Genomic DNA, 11,664 nt, shown 5'->3' with positions numbered 1-11,664 from the left:
GCCTTTTGGTGTCATCCGCTCCTGCCTCCTTGGCAAGGTGGGGAAGGGCAGAGGGGAATGAAGCTGCGACACCAGTGGGTTCTCTAGCACTAGGCTGGTGGGCGATGACTGTCATCCATGCCTACAGGGGGTGCCAAAACTAGAGGAGAGGGGAGAACCCCATGCTGAGTAGACAGCTCGAGTTCATCAAGCTGTCAAAGAGTTGCTCATGTGTTGCCAACACCAGAGAGGACATGCCTGGGAAGCTGAGCATACAGGGAGAAGTGGAGAAGCAAGAGCAGTGGGTCAAGGGGAGAGGTTAGGGCCTTTGTGAAGGTCAAGCGTTGTCTTCTACTTGTGGTGGCACCATGAGGCAGCTGCACCATATGCACCAACATTATCTAACAACTGGAGCCAACTCGACTGACGTGTGATTTTCCAGGAATTATCGACTGAGAAACTGGTCTTTGGCAGAGAGGGGCTTGATCTGCTATTGGTCCGGCCAGCTCCTGAGGAGACTGCTGCTCTGCGGAGGCGAGACCCCAGGAGCCTGAGAACTGAAGGCCAAGGTTGGAACCCCACCTCTGCTATCACCGCTGTGTGACCTTGGATGGGTCAAAATCATCATGGGTCACTCCTCAAGACTTAATTTCCAAATGTAGATAGGAATAATGCTTACCTCACAGTTTTGTGCGAACGAAGGGAGAATACCTTGTTCAAAGTCCACATGTGGTCAAGGCTGGTAAGTTTGGGAGCCGTCTCCTTGTGGTTGTTTACTATATTGTGACCGATCACCCCGCAGAGTGCTTTACTACAGTTAGTGCTCAAACAGTGCCTGTGGTGTGAACAGATTCCTAAAAAAATAAATAAATAAAAGTAATGTAGTCAAAGTGACGCGATTCATTGACAAACAGCAGGCTTATCCTGTCTCTGGAACTCAGCCCCGCTTATCATGGTGAGATTTTGAGGTAAATAAATAAATAACAGTCATAAAGACTGCTTAATAAAAAATGAATGAATCGTTGAAACGAAACAACTGTGTGAACATCGAATCCCAGGATGCTAAATGTCCACCAAAAAAATGGTGCCAAGTATTTATACTTGTTATTCAAATTCAAATGTTTAGTTATGTCCAACAGCTAGATATCTGGTTAAGTTAGCCAAAGGACTGATGATTGACAGAATTTTTTATTTTAATTGAGTCTCTTTCGAGATTGTGCCACCTGAGACACTCTTGAGGACACAATGAAGGCGGAAATCAAGGAGGAGGCAGCCTCATGAGCCTTGGGCTGCCTCGTGAGCTCAGGCTACGAACAGAACTTCAATGTCAGCCTCGCCACGGCGAGTTCACAACGAAGGAATCATTTCAGGTCTCTATTTTTAGGTTCCATCACAATGAAATATGGCTTCGAAGTTTTCCAAGACCTTTATCTCATAATTTTTTACGAATGAGAATTGCATTATCACTTAAATATATAATCTTCTTGGGACTATAAAGTCTAGCTGGTGACCAATTACATTTAAACCTATTTAATGAAATTTTCTCATAAAATATCTGATCAATGAATATTTGTGTTGTGTGTGCTTTACAGTAATAGAGGATGACAGAAATGCCTAGTCAGAGGTACCTGTGTGCTTTCATACACCAATACTGTGTAGGTTCCTGCGTCTTATAGATTTATAACTAATCTGCTCTCAGTGTTTTCCACATTTTTCAGGCAAACTCCCCTGTTTGGTTTAAATTTCTAATACTAAAATTTGTGTCTAGATATTAGTCACCAGATAGAAATTAGTTGTCCACCATTAAGTATTTTACATGCAGATTTTATAGAGTTGCACTAAACCAACCATTGCAAATCTATGGTGTACCAGTTTTAAAATTTTTTAAAATTTTAAAAATTAAAAAAAATTTTTTTGGTATATTAACTGCAGAATTATAAAATAAAAGATGTGAGAATTTCTCACCTTAATCAATGTGTCAAATGCAGAAGTTCAAAAAGAGCGGGAGTTCCCCTAGCTACCCAGCTGAATCAGAGCATTTCTCTCCTTAGTATATTACTTTTTGTGCAATGTTTTTCTCTAACCCCAGGAAGGGAGGGTTAAGTAAATAATGAATAAACATGTCTCATTGAAGTGACTTTGACATTTCATCGAAGTTTACATGTTAATTAAGATAAGATTGTTCTAATCCCCCAAAAGGGTTTTTTTTCCTTTGAGCAACTAGACTGAAATATAGTATAAAAGTATATGAACAGTCTGTTAAATGCACAGATTTAACCCCGCTGTTTTGCTCCTAATCATTATTAATTGCCTCCAGTGGTGGACATTAATTTCCCTATTGCAGAAACATGCATCTTGAGCTTGGGCATATCCTAATACATCAAATGGGACAGGTGATATAATTCAGTTGGTCACAGCTGGAAAGGAGACAGCCACCCACATGCAGGCAGTCTGTCAACCTTAGTTACACTGCAGACACCGCCACAGCCTCGGAAACAACATTGTACATTTATCTCTGGGGATAACTTTACAAGAAGTATGGCCGCTTGGCTCATCTTATTTAATCCGTTATTGTCTTAGCAGCTACAAGAATGAAACAGTTGAAACTCAAAACTCTGAATTTGTTTCTAGTCGTTGAAGGGGAATAGCAGAGACATATGGTCGGATTCCCAGTGCAGATAAAGTGGTAAGTGCTTGGTTCAGTGTGGTTTATATTTCAAGATCGATGTCACCATAGGATTTAGAGTGAGTTGCTAATAATGTTTACTATGACGAGACTTCAGGGTCCTGCCTTGTTCTGGGGACCTTAAGGAGATCTTGACAAGTTGCCCATAGTACCTTGTGTTTATACATAACTGGATCTTTGGAACAGAGTTAATAGCTTTATTATCCTTGAAGATTAGCTCAAAGTTCCTTAGAGGTAATGCGGAAATCAGAAGTAGGGCCGGTGTTAGTCTTCTACTGTGTGGCTGAGAGACGTGATGTTGTTGTGTTGAGTGTGAGCCGACATCAAGGCTGTGACACGGACTCTGATCCCAAATTTGGGCTCCTGAGCCTAGCTCTTCCTGGCAAAGGGACTTCTTCCACTATAGAAGTCATTCTAGGGTAGGGTAGAGAAATGCAAATCAAAACCACAGTGAGTGATCACCTCACACCCATTAGATGGCCACTATCAAAAGAACAGAACATAAGCATTGGCAAAGAGGTGGAGATATTAGAACACTGAGCACTGTTGGTGGGAATGCAAAATGAAGCAACTGCTATGGAAAACAGTGTAGTGGTTCCTTAAAAAACTGAAAAGAAAACTACCATATGATCCAGCAATTCCACTTCCCAGTATATACCCAAAAGAATTAAAAGGAGAATCTCAAAGAGATATCTGTACATCTGTGTTCCATACATTACTTCCAGAGCTGGAAGCAACCCAAACATACATTGACAGATGAATAAAGAAAACGCAGTACATATGTGTGGTGGAATACTATGCAGCCTTTAAAAAGGAAGGAAATATTGTCTCATGCTATAACATGAATGAATCTCGAAGACACACTAAGCCAAAATAGCCAGATACAAAAGGACAAATGCTGTATTATTCCATTCATAAGAAGTATCTAGAGTAGTCAAAATCATAGACACACAGAAAGTACCAAGGGGTGGGGGGAGGAAGGACAGGGGAAGTGGAATTTAGAATCCAGTGGGCACAGAGTTTCAGTTTTATAAGATGAAAAAGTTACACAGATCTGTTGTACAATGTGTGAATACACTTACTACTGAACTGTACACCTAAAAATGGTTAAGATGATAAATGTTATGTGGTATGGTATTTACAATTAAAAAAAATACAGAGATAGATATATACATAGAGAATCTAAAGGAATACCACACATGATATTAATAGTGAGTATTAGAATTACAGGTGATATTTTCTAATTTTTTTTCTTCTCATATTCCTACACTTGTCATTTTCTCTGTAATGATATATATTGCAATTCTGTCCAGGAGTTACTTTGTCAGAGTAAATGTGTTTCATAAAAATAGCCCAAAGCCCATCGATGTCTTGCCCAAGGACAGAGTCAGCAGCAAAACCAGGAGGACTGTGGAGGCATTGGCTCACGCAACAAGGCAGGCAAACACATAATCCCTTCTCTCTTGCTCCACACTCATGGGCCCAGATTGTTTTACAGGATTCACCACACCTTCCCTACCAAAGTGTCCTTGTGCTTTTCCTCGCCACCACGTGCTCTCCCATTGCCCAAAGTCAGTCAAGTAACACCTGAACCCGGGAGCACAACTCCTCAGGACACTTCCTTTCATCCCGTCTTTTGCATTTATCATATCCTGTCTTGTATAATCATTCTGTGTGGACCCATTTTCTCCTTCTCATTAGACTAGAGACATTTTGAGGTCAAGACCCAGCTTTGCCGCATTTGTGTGTCCCCAGACACAGTGTCTCCTCACCATGACTCCCGGAAGGGATAGCTGCTGGATGAGTGATAATGGATGAATGAGTGACCAAGCCAATGAGTGAATGGCGTGATCACTGAACTCTCAATGAGCAAATCAACAAATCAAGTCAGCCAGGGCATTTTTCTCATGAGTTCTGGGTTGATTCTTCTTTTCTCCAAACAGCAATTCTTATCCTCAAGACTTCTTTGTCCAATTTTTATTCCTTGCACTTAGTAAAAATTATGACAAGAATCATAATTTTTGTAACCATGTTATTTCCATTCTGTATTTTAAATTATATGAATCTATTTTTACTTCAGCAAAGGCAAATTTTCATTATCTAAATTTGCTTTAATGTTGATCTCAGATATTTCATACCAAGACAGGATACATGTATTATAAAATGGTCCTGTTCTATTGGATGTCTCCAACCTGTTCTCTAGGGGGAATGTTACAGGTGGGTGCTATTTTGTATGTGAAAGATTAAACTCTTCATAAGTCAAATTATAGTCTGGCTGTCATAGGGGTGTCACTGTTCAAATGGACCTTTCCAGAAGGGTTCTTTAAAACAAGATTTGCAAAGCAAGTAACCAGCCATCATTTGTACAGTTTGTAAATTTTGCAGGATCAGATTTTCTAAAAGTGCAGCAGGAGGGTATATTTATTCCTTTTATCAGTAGGTTCAAAACAACAACATAGCAAAATGCATTCAGCCTCTACACGGAAGGCATACGAAAGTCCAACCGCTACAAAGAATCAGGACTTCATCAGATAAATGCCAGGCTGGCCGTGACCGTCACTCCGGCCTTGCTGTCTTCTCCTCTGCTTTTCCAGATTCAATCCCTGAAGGAGCCAGGCCCCCACAATGGTTGTTGATTTCTCCCTCCTTCTGCTTTCTTTTCTAAGACTTAGTTCCCTGGGAAAGTTGGCCTCCAGGACGTGTGTCAGCTTTCACTAGAGGGCCTGGCTGGGCTTGTGCACCAGCCCACCCTGCGGGATTTGCTGTGCACCACACTCGGGAACTGCTGTCCCTCACACATGGAGGTGAGAGTCTCAGGGCTTCAGGGCTTCAGATGGCCCAACACCGCCTCAGACCTGGGACTCCTCTGCGGTTGCTGTCAGGGACTCGAGCGCGATGTTCTCCTTATCTAGGCAGCAAGTGTGTTTGGGTTAAATTGCCAGTGTCACTGTGTCACCGAGGTCTCGCTGAGCCCCTATCGGTGATAGCTACAGCAGGCCAGCCTGGGGGGCAGCTGCCTCTCCAGGCAGCCCGCTCTCCACTCTCCACTCTCTGCCTCTCTGCGCTGCCTCTGCTGTATTTAGGGGGCTCCCCAGGCTGCCTGCCAGGACGGGGATTAGCATTCTCTCTGAGCTCGCAAGGAACAAAGACCACTCCTGAGGAAACAGAGCAGAGAGCCTGACAAAATGTCCTGTGACTTCAGACGCCTTTTGCAACAATGTGTAGTCGTGCCGTTAATTAAAAGAGTTAAACTTGGAAACTAGACTTTGATGCAATATGTTGTTTCCATTCTTGGAAATACATTCACGAGAAGCTAATAAATAATCCATGAATGCTAATCTTTTAAAGTCATTTCAAAGGGATGAAGTCAGCCTGGATAATTGTAAATGCAATGGCTCAACCCCAGCTCCATTAAAATAGAAAGGTGTGAACTGATTAGACCCTCAGCTGCTTTTGATAGAAGTCTTAAATTCAAATGCCACATCATTTGTTTTTAGCAAATGGAGTAATTACAATAATATTTTCTTCATTTTTAAGGTCAGATCTCTTAAATTCTACATGCTTGGGCCTTAATTTAAATGCAGCCAGAATCATTTTCCTTGCATTCATTAATTAAATGTGTATGTAGTCTAAAGGTAACATCCACCCTTATTTTCTCCGGAGGGGAAATAAATAAATATTCCAGGTGCCTAGCCACAAGGTTGGAGGGGAGATTTGCAACATTATTTCATTTCAGATATTATTACTGAAGCTGAAATGAACCTGATTTTCCACCCTAGTAACTCTATTCTTGCTGAGAAAGGTAGCTTTTGTTTTCAACAAAGGTGTTTTCCTACTGCTCCAGGTTTTCAAATCTATTGTGATCTTAATTAAAAAAAAAAATCGAGAAAGGATTTGCTTGGTGATAGAGTCAATACTTTTTAATATTCTTATAGCATCACTGCCCAAAGCAAATTTTGTAAATATTTCTCTCTCATGGGAATTGTAGTATAGTAACCAATATGTATTTTTCTAAGATTTTGGTAAATACCTAGGAAATTTCTTACAAGGGAAAACTATACAAGATTTTATTGTTTCAAGTGGGCCTGACATTTTAAATGAGACAGGGGAAGAAAAAAAAACAAAACCATAAAACTGATGTCTGCTCACTATAAATTAAAAGGCTTCCTTTTGCCTCCTTCCTCTTGACTGTCAGGGAGTTAAGCTCCGGAAGTCAGCCACTGTGCAGAAGTTAAGTGATGGAACCGGAAGCAGTGGACCTATTTATTTAGGACTGGAAAGTCTGGTTCTGGCTGCACCCAAAACCTCCAAATGCACCACAATTCTGTGCTTGTCAAAATACTCAAATTTCCTGTGAGCACAAAGCTGTGGTTCTATTGTCAAGATTCTAGAAAAACAGAAGGATGAAGTACAGTTAACAAATCCTATATAAAATATATAATAATACTATATATGGTAATTATTATATAAAGATATATAGTAATACCGGCTGAATAGAAAGACATTGACCCAACTTGGCCGGTGGGAGGGGTGGGCAGAGTTCTAACCAGGTCTATCAGATTATTCGGCAGCCCCTTCTAAAATACATATCTGTATATCTGAAATGCTGATTCCAGGCTCTAGAGGGACCCAGGTGCCTGTGCTCTGGTGATTATGGTTTGCAACCCTGGGGAGGAGCCGTTCATATTTTATTTTCTCCTGTTGATCAGGAAGAAAACATAGGAGTGAGAGTGGGGGTGGAGGATATACCTGGAAATGTGTAGTGTAGGCTCACGGAAGCTGGGGAGAGGCAGCCCCTGACACCAAGGACAGGTTCTGTGTTCAGGTGCTCTCCATCTTGGCTGGGTAAACTTGCATCCAAGTCTTCTCCAAGACTCAGTGTTCTCATCTGTAAAACAGGATAATAATATTACCTCCTTCATTAAATTGTTAGGAGAATTAAATGAGCTAATAAATGTAAAACTAAGGCAATTAACATGATGTTTAATACATAGTAAAGGCTAAGTGCTTAAATTCAGAGATTTGTAGACCATCTAGAAATGGTCTACAGGGCTGGAAAGGATGTTAAATGTCTTCTAAGCCAACCCTCCCTCCAGCATATTAACCACATCCCAAAAGAAACTGGAATGTGTTGGCTCAAAGCAGAAATTATGGAACACATTTAGAGAATGGTGAGGAAGCTCGTTTGAGGGAAGGGCTTTGACAATAACCCTGACAAAGTATGTTGAATGATGTTGTAATCAACAAGGGAGTTGATACAGGTTAAGTCTCCTTTGTGGGTGTTTTGTGCTCCAAGTGCCAATTTAGGACCCGACCTTGACTGCTGGGTGTAGAAGGTCAGGAAAGGCAGTGGTAGGCACGTAGCTTTGGCCTGGTGTGGGCAGTGGGACTAGAAGGAAGGAGCTAGGGATGAGAGGGACTTGGAAGTTGAAAGAATGAATCAACAGGGTGGCCAATGACACAGAAGGTGGACTTGAGGGTTCTGTGTTTTGAGTAGGAGCAGAATATTGTGCACACCCTGGTGATGAGAATTTCTGCAAGGATTTTTAAGGCTGTCGCCCTCTTCTTCGGTTGTAATAATTTGATTGCCCTCATCTGTGTTCTCCAGGAAGGATATTTATTACTGCTTATAGACGTATAACTGAATTCTATATGCACGGGAGCGTAATAAAAAATAGCTGCTATTTATTGAGCACGCACTGTGTGTGTATAAGGTAATGAATTAATTTATTTCGTCCTTACAACAACCCTAAGAGGTAAATACTATCATTATCCCCGGTTCACAAATGAGGGAAAGAAACACCTGAGAGCTCAAGTGGCTTTTTGAGAGCTAACCACTAAGTAAGTGGCAAAGTGGGGATTTGAACCCAGGCATGACTCCAGAGTCGTGGCCCTTGAATTTTGCGAAGGGACAAACACCACACAATCTACCCAAGGCATATAGTTAATGGAGGTCTTCTTGAAATTCAAACCCAGGCTTTCCTTCATTCCAAAGGTGACCCAGAGACAACTTTAGCAAGTCAAAAGTCACATTCAACCAATAAGCCAAAGGAAAACTGGGGTAAAATTTGTCTGGGGGGTGGGGTTCAGAGAAGCAACCTTGCTGTATAACACAGACATTTTTCTCTTCATAGACTACAACACTTGTATGACAGGAGGCGCTTTCAAAAAAGATTTTTTGAATTTCTTTTTTTTCCACACTAAGCTAATGACTATATCTCATTAGAAAAAGGATGACTGTGATAAACTCCAAACTATTATATTTTTGGGGGGCGGGTGGAGTGGAGTGGGAGAGCCTTTTGGAGGATGGGCTGTATAAAGGGGGATTTTCACTTTTCCCTCAATGTCGCTTCTATATTGTTTGAAACTTTTATAATGATATCATATTTGTGCATTATTTTTCAAAATTAAAAATGTACTTTAAAAATATATAGATACAGAAACTTCAGGTCCTTAGACAGAAATAAGGAAATCCTAGTTATCCAATGATATAAACACATTTTTACAATTAGTGTTCTGAAGACAAGTAAGTGATTCCAAGGTAAGTAAATATTATGTCTACATACGTGTGTGTGTGTTCACAGATACACAAGGGAGACTCCCCGAGATGGCAGGCTGCAGCTGTATATAACAGACTACTTAATTATCCTTCCTTTTATTAAAGGAGGAAGCTCAGAAAAGCTTCATAGATTCTAGAAGGCAAATCTGCAACACTTGATAGATGTAGAAGAAACGATCCAGTATCAAGGTAAAGCATTTAACCTTAAAAGATTAAAAAAAAAGTAAAAAGGCAGCCAATGCTTAAATGCCTACTGTCTTTTGTCGGATTCTCCTAGTTGTACCCCATAACCCCACATTTTCAGTAACATGGCACTCCAGAGGTGCCAAGTTTCACACTGAAACTCACCTGTAATGTGTTGGTCTTCTCATATCAGTTTGCAAGGTGACACATGTCACAGTTTGCCCAGTACAGTCCCAGTTTACTCCTCTGTTCTACCTAGCGCTCCCCTTCACCAAGTAGCTGAGTTTGGATGAGAAGTTATAGGAATGGGCGCAGTGTTTTAGAGCAAAGCCTGTGTTTTGCCAAGCTGAGGGAAGAGAGCCACCCCATTTGTCGTGTGCATGTCAGCTAAGGTCCCTTCTTGGTCCTGCTGTCTCTGTGTGACCGCAGAAATGTCTTCATCCTCTTATCCCAACCCTGGTCTCAGTCCGACCTCCCCTTTTCTTCCCATTCCTCTGGGGCTTCTCTGACAGAAAATATCCACAGTGGGTAAGACCTCCTGCTCTCTGTTCGGACACATTTGACTTTGCAGTCCAGCTCAGTCACTTACTAATTACCTAAACCTGCTTTATTACCTGTACAATGGAAAGAATAAAAGCATCAAGGCATCATTTTGAAGGTTTGAAGATTAATGTGATAATGGAGGTAAAGTAAGCAGAGAAATTATTCAGTAAATGTTAGCTTGTATTGCTATTATTACAGACAGACTATGACAATGTCACAATAAAGATACATTGTGACCTTAAAGGAATATGTTATTGGAGCATAGTATATGCTGCATAAATGTTAACTGTTATTATTATCACAATTGTTAGTTCAGCCAATGTAGCAATTTATCACTCCAATGGCAGAAGTTGCCAGTCTGGTTTCTGACATTGGATTCTCCACTGTGACTGTGTGTGTGTGTGTGTGTGTGTGTTTTGGAGGTGGGGGAGGGGAGCTGCTCAACACCAGGTTTATGTCAAACCTGGTATTCCCACTCCAGCTGAAAATACACAAGAGACACTGAAGTCAATGCCTTCAATGTAATTTTTCAGAATTTTCCTAGCCCAGCCTTCAGCATTTCCCAGTATAAATTCGGGAGAGTTTCTGATCTAAAATGAAGGGGAGCTAGTGAGGTAATTTAATACTAAGAAGGTTTCATGACACCTGGGTGGCTCAGTCGGTTAACCATCTGCCTTCAGCCCAGATCATGATCCCTGGGTCCTGGGATCGAGCCCCACATTGGGCTCCTGGCCCAATGGGGAGCCTGCTTCTTCCTCTGCCTCTGCCCCTCCCCCTGCTTGTGCTCTCCACTCTCTAACAAATAAATAAAGTCTTTTTAAAAAAAGAATTAAAAAAAGAAGTTTTCTCCCACTGGATATTTTCACAGCAGCAGACTTACAGAGGGCCCTTTCTGACCACACTGTCCTATTGGTTTCATCATTTGGCAGCACACAGTAGCACTTTTATACTGAAAAATGAAAGCTCTAAAATTAGATGGTGGCTGTAAATTTTTAATGGGTGCCTTGTACCATTTACGTTCTCCCTTTACCTCCTGTGCTCCATTCAGCGGGGACAGCTCGAAGCTGCCAGAAACTCAAAGCTGGATTTGCAGCTAGGTCAGCTCACTGAGGAGTGGCTGCTGTCCGCACCAACCGCTGGCCGGGGCAGCCGACCTCGTGCCTTTCTCAGGTGACTTCACCAGCTGCTTCCGTCAGTGTGGAAAAGCCATTCTTTCTTGGTCTCCTTAGACCCCCAGCGGCCCGAGGGCAAATCCGGCTCTCTGCTTACCAGCCATGTAACCCCAGGGCAACAGCTTGGTCCCATTTGTCACCTATAAGGGGAGAATGATAATATGACTCACCTCCTCCAGTGGTGGGAATTAAATGAGATAATGTGAGGAAAGGCTCTGGGACACAGTAACTCCTCCTAAGTGTCCGCCATGACGGTTGAGCGGCCTGGCATTCCCTGAGCCCCTACTTTGTGCCACCCCTCATGCCAGGTGCCTTCCTTGGGCTATCTCACTGACTCTCTACAACCTTGAAGGGTGGGTACTGTCATCCCCACGTCCCTGGAAGGGCACCGATTCAGGGTGAAGTCACAGGCCTTGGGACTCAGAGGTGATGAGCGCACAACAGGAATCTCAACCTGGCCTGTCTGATTCCAACTCTTCCTACCACAACCACCACACAGAAACCTCATAAATAATACCTCTGTCCTGGGGCTCAGGGTCTGT

Source organism: Lutra lutra, chromosome 11 (assembly GCF_902655055.1).
Source record: "Lutra lutra chromosome 11, mLutLut1.2, whole genome shotgun sequence".
Classification (NCBI taxonomy): domain Eukaryota; kingdom Metazoa; phylum Chordata; class Mammalia; order Carnivora; family Mustelidae; genus Lutra; species Lutra lutra.
Note: the sequence above shows the minus strand (reverse complement) of the source record.